The sequence below is a fragment of the Schistocerca nitens genome, chromosome 1 (genome assembly GCF_023898315.1).
Source record: "Schistocerca nitens isolate TAMUIC-IGC-003100 chromosome 1, iqSchNite1.1, whole genome shotgun sequence".
NCBI classification, from domain to species: Eukaryota; Metazoa; Arthropoda; class Insecta; order Orthoptera; family Acrididae; genus Schistocerca; species Schistocerca nitens.
Genome location: NC_064614.1, coordinates 115,315,028 through 115,329,374, shown reverse-complemented (window position 1 = coordinate 115,329,374; position 14,347 = coordinate 115,315,028).

The window sequence follows — 14,347 nt, the reverse complement described above, 5'->3', positions numbered from 1 at the left end:
CAATAAACAATAGCTACACTAATTACACAAACTACAAGAAAAAATCAGAAGATTCCAGTGAGGTATCCTAGGCTAAGGGTCGACATATGTAACGTCCCCTTTGAACATTTATACAAGACTGTGCTTAACCTGATACACAATATTTTTTAGCGCAACGCAATCTGACTTTCAAAATTCCCTACAAAAGAATGCCCCTGACTAACATTAAACTATACCTTTCACAAATCACTTACCTCACAAAAATCTTCGCTACTCAAGCTACTGCAATACAGCGAACGCCACTGCTGCCAGCTAAATAAAAGATTCAAACTACTGAAGGCACTAACTACTGATAGGGATAGTTAGCAAATGAAAGATATTAATAGAGAACAAACAATGTATTTACCTTGATATCATCATATATAAATATAGCAGTTCATGACAAATTTCAAAACTCCGCCATCTCTCTCCCCACATCCACCACTGCTGGCGGCTGACCTCCAACTGCGCAACGCTACGCGTTGTTCACAGCCAGCTGCCTAACACTACAATGGCGAGTATTACAACAATGCAAAGCAGCCACAGACTGCACACAGCACAGCCAGTGATTTTCATACAGAGGTGGCGTTACCAATAAAAAAACCTGAACAGCCTACTTACAACTATAGTTCAGTCCACAGTCATATTGAAAACGACACTGTTGTGTAAAACCCTGAACATCAGTGACCCGCTGACGGTATGTTTGTTCTGGATGTACATCTACATCTACATCCATACTCCGCAGGCCACCTGACGGTGTGTGGCGGAGGGTACCTTGAGTACCTCTATCGGTTCTCCCTTCTATTCAAGTCTCGTATTGCTCGTGGAAAGAAGGATTGTCGGTATGCCTCTGTGTGTGCTCTAATCTCTCTGATTTTATCCTCATGGTCTGTTCGCGAGATATACGGAAGAGGGAGCAATATCCTGCTTGACTCCTCGGTGAAGGTATGTTCTCGAAACTTCATCAAAAGCCCGTACCAGGCTACTGAGCGTCTCTCCTGCAGAGTCTTCCACTGGAGTTTATCTATCATCTCCGTAACGCTTTCGCGATTACTAAATGATCCTGTAACGAAGCGCGCTGCTCTCCGTTTGATCTTCTCTATCTCTTCTATCAACCCTATGTGGTACGGATCCCACACTGCTGAGCAGTATTCAAGCAGTGGACGATCAAGCGTACTGTAACCTACTTCCTTTGTTTTCGGATTGCATTTCCTTACGACTCTTCCAATGAATCTCAGTCTGGTATATGCTTTTTCGACGATCAACTTTATATGATCATTCCATGTTAAATCACTCCTAATGCGTACTCCCAGATAATTTATGCAATTAACTGCTTCCAGTTGCTGACCTGCTATATCGTAGCTAAATGATAAGGGATCTATCTTTCTATGTATTTGCAGCACACTACACTTGTCTACATTGAGATTGAATAGCCATTCCCTGCACCATGCGTCAATTCGCTGCAGATCCTCCTGCATTTCAGTACAATTTTCCATTGTTACAACCTCTCGATATACCACAGCATCATCCGCAAAAAGCCTCAGTGAACTTCCGATGTCATCCACAAGGTCATTTATGTATATTGTGAATAGCAACGGTCCTACGACACTCCCCTGCGGCACACCTGAAATCACTCTTACTCTGAAAGACTTCTCTCCATTGAGAATGACATGCTGCGTTCTGTTATCTAGGAACTCTTCAATCCAATCACACAATTGGTCTGATAGTCCATATGCTCTTATTTTGTTCATTAAACGACTGTGGGGTACTGTATCGAACGCCTTGCGGAAGTCAAAAAACACGGCATCTACCTGAGAACCCGTGTCTATGGCCCTCTGAGCCTCGTGGACGAATAGCGCGAGCTGGGTTTCACACGATCGTTTTTTTCGAAACCCATGCTGATTCCCACAGAGTAGATTTCTAGTCTCCAGAAAAGTTATTATACTCCGCAATTGAAAGAACTTGTAACAAGCTGCAGCAATCTGTACCTCATCCTCGTAATCCTTAGTGAGGGCAGAAACTAAATCTGTAACAACTAGCAACTCCAGCCTACTAGTCGGGAATAACTTTCTGAGCGAGGCCGTAAACTCCTGTGTCAGCTGTTGACAAGAACTAAGAAAGTTTCACAGTACGTTGCAGCACAATGAGCGTTGAACTGAGCATACCACCCATTCCTTTCCTCTTTTTGTTCACGAAACCTAGGAACGATGGAATACATGGCGCGATGTTGTGAATGTGGCTGGCTATTATGGTGGAGTTGATGCAACAGCGTCTTGTGCATTAATGAGCTGCTGGACTAACCTCATCAACGGCGGCACTTGGTGGTTCTGAAACTGAATAAACTGCGTTAGATCAAAGCCAGAAGGCATAGGCGCAGGTGGAGGTGGTGTAGAAGGCAGGTTAGAGGCCATTTTTATTGAGAGGAGCGCCGCAACAAAATAAGTAGAAACAATGAAAATATAAAAATAGCTCAACCGTTGCGGCTAATCTGCAAGAAAGAACACAATTGGTAGCAATGCTCCTCTGAAAGAAAAGAGGGAAATATTAGTGACGCGCTGTGACGGTGCAGCTAAGAGCGAAGGCAGCGTTGGTTCTGGGATCCTCGTTCCCAAATGTTGTGGCGGCTGCTGTGGAAGTCAGCACCGACACAAGCAAGGAAGAAGAGAAGTTGCGATTGCCGGTAGCAGAAATCCAAGATCACCTGCCCAAACATATTTTCAAATTATAAAAAAAAAACTTTATATTTCTGTTAAAGAGAGAAACAAAACGTAACTTCTCGCGGTGAGGGACTTCCTGAGTTTTTTGTGCCACCTACATTCAATTACACTGAAGAGCAAAAGTGGTATAGACATACGTATTCAAATACGCAGATATGTAAACAGGCAGAACACGGCGCTGCGGTCGGCAACGCCTATAAGAGACAAGTGTCTGGCGCAGCTATTAAATCGGTTACTGCTGCTACAATGGCAGGCTATCAACATTTAAGTGAGTTTGAATGTGGTTTTTATAGTCGGCGCACGAGCGATGGGACACAGCATTTCCGAGGGAGCGATGAAGTGGGGATTTTCCCGTACGACTGTTTCACGAGTGTACCGTGAATATCAGGAATTCCATGGAGTCCCGTGCTCGACTTCCGGCGGGGTCAGGGATTTTCACCTGCCTCGAGATGACTGGGTGCTTCTGTTGTCCTCATCATTTCATCATCATTCATGAAAGTGGCGAGATTGGACTGAGCAAAGGTTGAGATTTTCTACGTGTGCTGATAACCTCGCAGTTGACAGCTACACAAACCAAACATCATCATCATCTCAATATCAGGAATCTGGTAAAACATCAAACCTCCGACATCACTGTGGCAGGAAAAGGATCCTGCAAGTAAGACGACTGAAGAGAATCGTTCAACGAGACAGAAGTGCAACCCTTCCACTAATTGCTGCAGATTTCAGTGCTGGGCCATCAAAAAGTGTCACCGTGTGTACCATTCAACGAAACGTCATCGATATGGGCTTTCAGAGCCGAAGGCCCACTGGTGTACCCTTGATGACAGAGTTTGACGCCTCGCCTGGGCCCGCCAACATCGACATTGGATGTTGATGACTGGAAACATGTTGTCTGGTCGGACGAGTCCCGCGTCAAATTGTATCGAGCGGATGAGCGTATATGGTTATGCAAATAGCCTCATGAATCCATTGACCCTGTATGTCAGCAGGGGACTGTTCAAGCTGGTGAAGGCTCTGTAATGGTGTGGGCGTGTGCAGTTGGAGTGATATGGGACCCCTGATACGTCTAGATACGACTCTTTCCTCTGGCGCGGGGGTCAGCGTCTTCTTGATGTCGTTTGACGGTGCTTCTGTGACCGGTGTGCAGTCGATGCTTGATGATTGCACACTATGCATTACTCTTACAGAGTTGAAAGATTTTAGTTCAGTTTCAGTGAGCTGAGTTGTGGACCTGTAGAGTGAAGATTATGGACAGCGCATTCTCCATCGCTTTCTGGCTATCTGCACAATTCGTTTTCACGCCGTTGCGAAAGGCAGTGGTATTCGCATGAACGTAAAACTTTCAAACATTTCAAGTTAAAAACTGTCAAAACTAAGGAAAACCTTAAATTTTTACCTGCCATCCCACACCTATTGGAGATTCAGGAAATTTACAAACATAGGACACAAAATGCAAGCTTAATATTAATCATACTTAGTTTGCCTTTTCTCCTCTCTTAAATTCATTTTTAGCTACAAGTAAATCGTAAATTAAATTTTATTTTTCATAATTCGTTAACTGTATCTCAATGTAAAAAACTTGGTTTCCTTTTCTGTTAAAGTAGACCTAACTATTATTTTGTGACAAAAATATAATGCTTTCCAATCTAAGCACTTTTACATGTCATCATTTATGTATCTTCTGTATTAAGGATATCTGTGCAAATCATATGTCGTTTTATCTGTGTTTGCGACTTTCCCTTGTCACCTGAAGATGGACTAAGAAGCGGAAAGACGATTTCTGAGGCAAATAAATACGATTTTGCAGAACAATAGGAAGCCTTTCCTCTTCATTATTAATTGCACAATTCTCACTGGAAAGAGAGAAATTCTAAGCACAGTCAAAACAATATGTAAAACAGAATATCATGATGTTTTACGTTAAACATGTGTAAATATGGAAACCTTTGTATAAAATAGCAAGATGTGACACTAGTGGTAAAACTAATAACTTGAAAGAGGGTAAGACTGATTTGGAGAACGGGACTGATTTCGAGAAAGGCACAGCGTTACCATGGTAATAGTTTGTTGTAGAAGTACGGATCATATTCTTTGTTGGAATTTCCCTTGACTGATTACCACCCGTGTTGGGGTGAGATGGGGCTATACAACGAATAAATGTGTGACTTTCAGCTCTTCATTCACGAGATTAGTTAAGGGTGGTCAGATGTGTAGCACATTTCTTGATTTTAGAAGACTGCTGATACAGTCTCATGAGGTGTATATGCACACTTACGAAAAATCGAAGCGTATCCGAGACGAAATTGAGGACTTCTTGTTTGATAAAACTCAGTTTGAGTTGTGGATGTAGGTTTATCCTTGGTAGCGGACACGACACGTATGCGCATCAGATTATGGCCGTCAGTACTGCCCTTAAATAGCAGATCTGACATGATTTTCGTCTGCAACAAAAGTAGCTTGTGGATAATATCTATTTACGCCGTAAACAGATTAACATTGTGGGTTTCCATTCATTCGAATGCAGAAATTGTTTATATGTTATAAAGCAAAGACGCTATGAAATATACACTGACGAGTCAAAACATTATGACCACCTGCTTAATAACTTGTAGGTCCATCTTTGGTACGCAATACAATTCTGCGTATTATAGTTTCAACAGTTTGTCGGAAGGTTTGTGGAGGTATATCACACCAGATGTCCATGCACAAGTCATGTAATTTGCTTAAACAGCAGGACGCTATTTGTGTTTGCGGTGATGGCGCCTGATGGTGACCCAAAAGGGTGCTATTGAATTCACCTCAAGCGAATTTCATCGTGAAGACATCAACATGATTACAATATCATGCTCCTCAAACCACTATAGCATGCTTCTGGCTTTGAGACAATGTCAATTTTCCTGCTGGAAGATGACATCACCGGCGGGAAAGACATCAAGCATGAAGGCATGCCGGTGGTCCACAATTGTCTGCGTTTCTTCGATTACTACCACAGGTTCCATGCATAATACTGATGGCGTTTGTGGAGACGATCATCCACCTGGTGTAGCAAAAACGTGAGTAATCTGACGAGGAGACACGTTTCCATTGATATACGGTCCAATCTCGACGATCACATGGCCACTGCAGTCGTAATTGACGGTGTCGTTGGGCCAACATGTGAACACGTAGGGGTTGTCTGCTTGCGGAGCCCTACGCAGAACAATGTACTTATGCATGCACCAGCATTGTGCTCTTTCGGTAGAGATGCCACAGATCACCACCTATCCTCCATCCTGATTTGCAGAGCATGAAAGCCTCCAAATCCGACGTTCTTTGAAGAATCGTGGGTGTCCAAGCACTTATCGCTAGTGATAATTTCACTGTCCATAAAATTCTCACGACAGCAGCACGTGAACATTCGACCAGCTTCGCCGTGTTCGAGATAGTCGTTCACAGGCTCTGGGTAACAATAATATCACGTTTATCAAAGTCGTTTATGTCAGTACATGTCCCAAATTGCGGCCGTGTCGTCGCTAGAATGATTCCCCATCAGCCTTTGATCCACTTACGTACATTCCTTACCGTGTCGTCACGTTCCTGAAACGTCACCAGGCGACATTAAAAACTCGCGGTGCGCAGGGGTCATAATGTTTTGGCTTATCGGGGTAAATTTAGCCATTGCTTCAAAATTATCATTTGTGATAGAGAAAAATTAGTATGTCAAGCTACACTAAAACTGACAGAAAAGAGCAATATGGCAGACGTTCACACGTTGTTTTTGTTGTTATTGTTGTTGTGGTCTTCAGTCCAGAGACTGGTTTGATGCAGCTCTCCATGCTACTCTATCCTGTGCAAGCTTCTTCATCTCCCAGTACCTACTGCAACCTACATCCTGCTGAATCTGCTTAGTGTAATCATCTCCTGGTCTCCCTCTACGATTTTTAGCCTCCACGCTGCCCTCCAATACTAAATTGGTGATCCCTCGAAGCCTCAGAACATATCCTACCAAACGATCCCTTCTTCTAGTCAAGTTTTGCCATAAACTGCTATTTTCCCCACTTCTATTCAATACCTCCTCATTAGTTATCGTCCATGTTTCACTTCCATACATGGCTACACTCCATACAAATACTTTCAGCAACGACTTCCTGACACTTAAATCTATACTCGATGTTAACAAATTTCTCTTCTTCAGAAACGCTTTCCTTGCCATTGCCCTTCTACATTTTATATCCTCTCTACTTCGACCATCATCAGTTATTTTCCCCCCAAATAGCAAAACGCATTTACTACTTTAAGTGTCTCATTTCCTAATCTAATTCCCTCCGCATCACCTGATTTAATTCGACTACATTCCGTTATCCTCATTTTTACCTACTATGAAGTTTTCTTTTGTTTCCTTTACTGCTTGCTCAATATACAGATTGAACAACATCGAGGAGAGGCTACGACCCTGTCTCACTCCCTTTACAGCCACTGCATCTCTTTCATATCCCTCGACTCTTATAACTGCCATCTGGTTTCTGTACAAATTGTAAATCGCTTTTCGCTCCCTGTATTTTACCCCTGCCACCTTCAGAATTTGAAAGAGAGTATTCCAGTAAACATTGTCAAAAGCTTTCTCTAAGTCTACAAAAGCTAGAAACGTAGGTTTGCCTTTCCTTAATCTATCTTCTAAGATAATTCGTAGGGTCAGTATTGCCTCACGTGTTCCAATATTTCTACTGAATCCAAACTGATCTTCCCCGAGGTCGGCTTCTACCAGTTTTTCCATTCGTCTGTAAAGAATTATCACCGTTCTAATTCAGTAGAAAAAAGTAAAGCTGTCAAATATAACCGAGATAAATGCTTAGACTAACAAGACTATGAATGATAACGAGAAGAATGCAGGAGCAGATCCAATAATGAAAAATAGAATGTGTGTAAACCACTACTATGAAAATCATCCAGAGCGGACTATAATGGCCAAGACAGATGCAAATCATGATCTAGCAAAGTAATAGAACTATGTGTTTGCTAGATCGAAGACGACGAAGAAATTGAAAACAAAAACAATCATCAGAATTATCAACAAATGTCTGTACATCTATGTTTTCAGAGATGGATGCGGGACCTCGGCTGTTCAATACAGAATGTCAAATCAAACATCTTTCAGCCGTCTAAATTTGCAAACTGTTATTTTACTGGGCTACTAGTTTCGGCTATATGTTACGCCATTTTCAGGCCCCATGACCGAGGTGTAGGAAGATACCAACCTCGGTTCCTGTCAAAATAGGGGCCAGCGTTCAAAGACTGATGTCTGCAGATTTCTACTTGATACAACGATCTCTTCCAACATCATCTCCCGACTGTTAGATAAACATTACAATGTAGAACGCCGAATCAAGAAGAAATCTGCAGATATGAGTTTTTGAGTGGCTAAGCCATGTGTCCGCAATATCCTTTCTTTCAGGAGTGCTAGTTCTGCAAGGTTCGCAGGAGAGCTTCTGTAAAGTTTGGAAGGTAGGAGACGAGGTACTGGCAGAAGTAAAGCTGTGAGGACGGGGTGTGAGTCGTGCTTGGGTAACTCAATTCGTAGAGTACTTGCCCGCGAAAGGTAAAGGTCCCGAGTTCGAGTTCCAGTCCGGCACACAGTTTTAATCTGTCAGGAAGTTTCATATCAGCGCACACTCCGCTGCAGAGTGAAAATATCATTCTGGAAACATCCCCCAGGCTGTGGCTAAGCGATGTGTCTGCAATATCCTTTCTTTCAGGAGTGCTAGTTCTGCAACGTTTCGAGGAGAGCTTCTGTAAAGTTTGGAAGGTAGGAGACGAGGTACTGGCAGAAGTAAAGCTGTAAGGATGGGGTGTGAGTCGTGCTTGGGTAGCTCAGTTGGTAGAGCACTTGCCCGCGAAAGGCAAAGGTCAGGAGTTCGCGTCTCGGTCCGGCACACAGTTTTTATCTGCCAGGAAGTTTCAGTTCTTGCAAATCTAATGGTAGCTCACCAGTCTCATAGATACCCCCCCCCCCCCCCCCCCGACACCCAATGATTTTCGGAATTGCGATGCAATTTAAATTTTATCTATCCCTTCTGTCTTATTTGATCACAAGAGTCACAGAGGTTTTAACTTCTGTCTAATAGTGGATCTTCTATAATATCCTTAATGGCTCTAATTTCTTCTCATAGAGGCCATCTTCAATGTACTCTTTCCACCTATTTGCTCTCTCCTCTGCGTTTAACGGTGGAATTCTGCTTGTGCTGTTAATGTTACCTCCATTGCTTTTAATTTCACCGAACGTGAAGTTCCAGTGGCTAAAAGGTTGAATATGTTTGCGTATACCGTCATATCACTAGATAGGTTGAGGAGGGTGAAGGGGAATGGGAACTGGCAGTTGGCAGGATGGCAGCTAGTAAGAGGTATATGCGTATATGCAATAGATTATACCAACTGTCAGAAATGAATGGAGAGAAGCTTCATGTAGCTGTAGATGTAGGGTACATGCAGCAGTTCTCAGCTGTTAGGGAGCCTAGGACAGTTGCAAAGTCTAACAGAAAGAAGAAGGTTCTGCTGCTAGGTAGTTCGCACAGTAGAGGTATGGGCCAGCAGTTGCAGGAAGTGTGGGCAAGTGAGTAAAAGGTCACCAGCATTGTGAAGCCTAGTGCAGGGTTCGCTCAAGTGACTGACAGCGTAGGAGAGTTATGTAGGAATTTTACGAAGGAGGATCAGGTAGTGATAGTTGGTAGAGCAGGGAACAGTCTTGATAGGGACGGGGAATATGATGTAGGTGGTGACCTGGTAAAGACAGCTACTCAAACTGGTGGCACTAATGTGCATTTCGTGTAACTGTTTCAGCGTCATGATCGGCTTCTCCTTAATGCGGCTGTTAGGCGAGTTAACATGGGGCTGGGGAGGGTGCTGATGGCAGAGGTCATGGGTCAAATCTCAGTGGTGCCAGTGGGTCTATCAGTAGATGGGGTTTCACTAGGCATGGCCTGCACCTCAATAGGTATGGGAAGGGGAGGCTGGCAAAGCTTATAGGTTACAGGGTAGTGGGTGGTGGTAGTGGTGGGTTCACTCATGGAACAATTCCTATAGTAGTTGGTGGTAGAGCTGCACCTTTTTTAGACTGAAGTCAGCTTATAGGTATACTGCTTAAAGGAAGTCCCTATAACTAAGGGCTCACCTTCCGAGGATGTAATGTTTGCAAGCAGAGAAGGAATTAGCATATTTCATCAAAATATAAGAGGTTTTAGAGATAAAATTAGTGAACTGCTTATAGATGTTGACTCTGAAATATTGGTATATCAGAGCACCACTTAAATAATTTGACAATTCAGAGGCTTCCTTTACCAGGATACAGATTATCTGGCTGTTTTTCAAGGAATTCCTTGCGGGGTGGGGGAGTGGCTATGTACGTAAAAAACAGTATTCCATTTGAGTCCATAGACGTATCATGACACTGCACTGAACGAATATTTGAATATCGTGCAAGGGCAGTTGAATTTAGTGAAACTAAACTTCTAATTGTTTTTGTTTATAGGTCCCCTAACTCCGACTTCAGAGCATTTCTGCACAAGCTAGAGAGGGTTCTTGATTCACTTTGTAGAAAGTACCAGAAATTAATTATATGTGGTGACTTCAATATTAATTTTGTATATGATGGTGCAAGAAAAAGGGTGTTGGTAGATCTCATAAGTTCATATGATCTGATGCAGACTGTTTCTTCTAACTATGGTGCAGGGGAACAGTAGCACAGCCATAGGCAATATTTTTATTCAGTCTTCATTACTAGATGGTCATTCTGTCAGTAAAAGCGTGAATGGCCTTTCAGACCATGATGCACAGATTTTAACACTAAAAGGCTTTGGTACTCAAACCAATGTCTTATTTAATTACAAACTGTGTAGGAAAGTTAATACAACAGCAATAGAAAGTTTTTTAAACCTTGCCAAGGAACGAGAGTGGCAGGATGTTTATAGTGCTGATAACATAGATGATAAATATAATACTTTCCTTAACACAGTTCTCATGCTCTTTGAGAGTTGCTTTCCATTACAACGTTCTAAACAGGGTACTAGCAGCAACAGGCAGCCTGGGTGACTGACTAATGGGATAATGATATCTTGTAGAACAAAGCGGGAATTATATCAAAATGTTAGAAGTAGTCACTATCAAGCCACAGTAGCCCATAACAAACAGTACTGTAAGATACTTAAATTATTAGGAAGGCAAAGAGTATGTGTTATGCAAATAGAATAGCTGATTCACAGGATAAAATGAAAACCATATGGTCAGTTGTGAAGGAAGTTCCTGGTCAGCAGCACAAGGTCGACGATATAAAATATTTCTGTTACTGTTAAATCAGATGTATGTATAGCATTTAGCTATAACTTTCTGAGCATTGCTGGTGAATCAAATAAAAATTTAGTTTCTACAGGGAATCATATAACTTTCGAGGAAAATGCCTTTCCGAGATTGATGTCTGAAATACTCCTCTGTGATACAGACAAGAGAGAGATAGAGTCAATAATTAAATCACTGAAGACTAAGGACTCTCATGGTTATTATGGAGTGTGTAGCAGAATATTAAAGTACTGTGCTGCACATGTTACCCCTGTGTTTAGCCATATTTGTAAGTTTTGCTTTAGGAATGGTCAGTTTCCTGAACGATTAAAGCACTCAGTAGTAAAGCCGCTTTATAAAAAGGGAGAAAGGGATAATGTAGATAATTTTAGACCTATTTCTATGCCATCAGTGTTTGCTAAAGTTATTGAAAAGGCTGTGTATGTAAGGATAATTGATCATTTTGTATCACACAATTTGCTATCAATTGTACAGTTCGGCTTTAGAAGTCGTTTAACAACTGAAAATGTTATATTCTCTTTTCTCTGTGAGGTACTGGATGGATTAAACAAAAGGTTTCGAACGCTAGGCATATTTTTCAATTTAACTAAGGCATTTGATTGTGTTGATCACGAAATATTGCTCCAAAGGTTGGGCCATTATTGAATACAGGAAGTAACTCACAATTGGTTCACCTCTTACTTTAGCAACAGACAGCAAAAGGTCATTATTCACAATGTTGATAATGGCTGTGATGTGGGGTCTGAGTGGGGTACTGTCAAGTGAGGGGTACCCCAGGAATCAGTATTGGGGCCATTCCTGTTCCTTATTTACACAAATGGTATGCACTCTAGTATTATGGGTAACTCTAAAATTTTTCTGTTTGCTGATGACATCAGCTTGATAGTAAAGGATGTTGACTGCAACATTGGCTAGGTTTCAAATAGTACCTAAGTTCGTGGCTTGTGGAAAATAAACTAAAGCTAAATCACAATAAGACTCAGTTTTTACATTTTCTAACACACAATTCAACAAAACCTGACGTTTTAATTTCAGAGAACGGTCATATGATTAGTGAAACTGAACAGTTCGAATTTCTAGGTGTTCAGACAGATAGTAAACTGTCATGGAAAGCCCACGTTCAGGATCTTGTTCAGAGACTTAATGCTGCCATTTTTACTATTCGAACAGTATCTGAAGTAAGTGATCATTCGACATGAAAATTAGACTACGTTGCTTGTTTTAAATCGCTTATGTCGTATGGTATTATACGAGGGTTGAATAAAAAGTAATGCCTCCACCTTCGTTAATTGAGCTTGGATGGGAATATTTTAAAAAACCAAACGCAGAAATAATCCTTAGAATGTGATCATTAATTACCAATATTCACTTTTCCATATAATCACCATCCAATTGGATACACTTCTGCCAACGATGAACAGGTTTTCTGAAGCGGTCACCGAAGAAGTCGACACTCTGTTTCCGCAACCACAGTCTCACAGTTCTCTCAACGTCTTCATCAGGAGCGTAATGATGTCCCTCTAGACCGTCTTTCACTGTCGGGAACAGATGGAAGTCAGACGGTGGTAAATCTGGAGTGTATGGAGGATGCCGTATGGTTGTGATTCAGTCTCTGAAGTTCTGCTGTGGTCCACAGATCTTCCGATAGCCAAGCAAAGTAATAATGTGACCCACACGTTCTTGTGAAATGCCGATTGTGCTTGCAGTTTCTCTCTGAGTGATATGACGATCGTCCTGAATCAATCTGTCAACATTTTGTTTGTGAAACCCGGTGGTTGCTGTCACAGGACATCAAACTCTTGGTTTGTCACGCAGGTCAGATGTTCCCGCCTCAACATCTTCAAACTTACTCGACCAAAGACGCACAGTACTCACATCAACACAATCACCATGAACTGCTTTCATTCTCTGATGAATCTTCTTTGGGGTGACGCCTTCTGCTGTCAAGAATTCAACGACTGCACGTTGCTTCAATAGCATAGACCTACTGTCTGCGCAGGGTTCCATACTTTACACGGTAACAACACAACCGTTCAATGCTAAGGATTCCCGCCAACTGGAGCTGTAGAGAAGAGGCTACGGAAGAAGCCAGTATCTGCCGCATACCAATACTGTTAACTGATGAATAGTTACAAAGGTGGAGGCATTACTTTTCAGTCAACCCTTGTATTTTGGGGTAACTCTTCCCATTCTAAAATGATATTTTTGGCTCAGATACGGGAGGTTCGAGCAATAAGTGGTATAAGTTCACGAACCTCTTGTCGACCGCTGTCCACGAGTCTGGGTATTTTGACATAGGCCTCTCAATATATATATATATTCCTTACTGTCATTTCTTGTTAACAATATTATCTTATTCGCAAGAATAAGCAGCTTTAACTCAGTTATACTCGACAGAAATCGAATGTACATTTGGATCGGACTTCCTTATCTCTTGTGCAGAAAGATGTGCAGTATACTGCTGCATCCATTTTCAATAAGCTACCACTCGAATTCAAAAATCTTAGCAGTAATCCACGCGTTGTTTCCTCATGGATCACTACTAATCTAATTGCATAGGCTTCCGCGGCCAGAGTCAGTCGACATAAAAGTTTTCTGGGTGTGGTACCGCGACATAATGTAAAAAAACTACGTTGCTGGAGAAAAACCAACGTTTCGGTCACGGTTGCAGCGGCCTTCTTCTGGGTGCCATACCCAGAAAACTTTTATGTCCACTCCTATTCTGTTGAGGAGTTCCTTGAAAAATTAAGCTGATTCTTGTTGTATTGTTCATTGCGTTTACTTATACTTATGGACTGACTTGTTTGAGTTCATAAACATTTATTTTTATCTGTTATTACTTTTATATATTGTAATTTCATGTAGTGACACGTTCCATGACCTTGGAGATTTGCTCCTCAATTTGATGCTACGGAACTTGACGGGTAAATTAAATAAAAATAAATCATTTGTTACTTACGAAGTCTTCATACAAATGCAAAGTTCTCCCCCCCCGCCCGACTGTTGACCAGAAGCTGTAGTCAACGATTTATTATTTTGATTGCAGAGGATATGGGATAACAATGTGGTTAGTTTTTTCCTCTACACCACAGTAACAGAACGGTAGGTTCTTCCAGTTCTCTGTTACCATAGTCCATTAGATTTGCGAAAGTGGATGCAAAGAATCTTCACCTCACGCAGGATCCTAATCACGGAAGAGCTTCGCATTCTTGACTCCCCCAGTCTCCGGTACATGTGAAAACCACATTAAGTGCCTGTCGAAAACACAATAACAAGTCGTACTG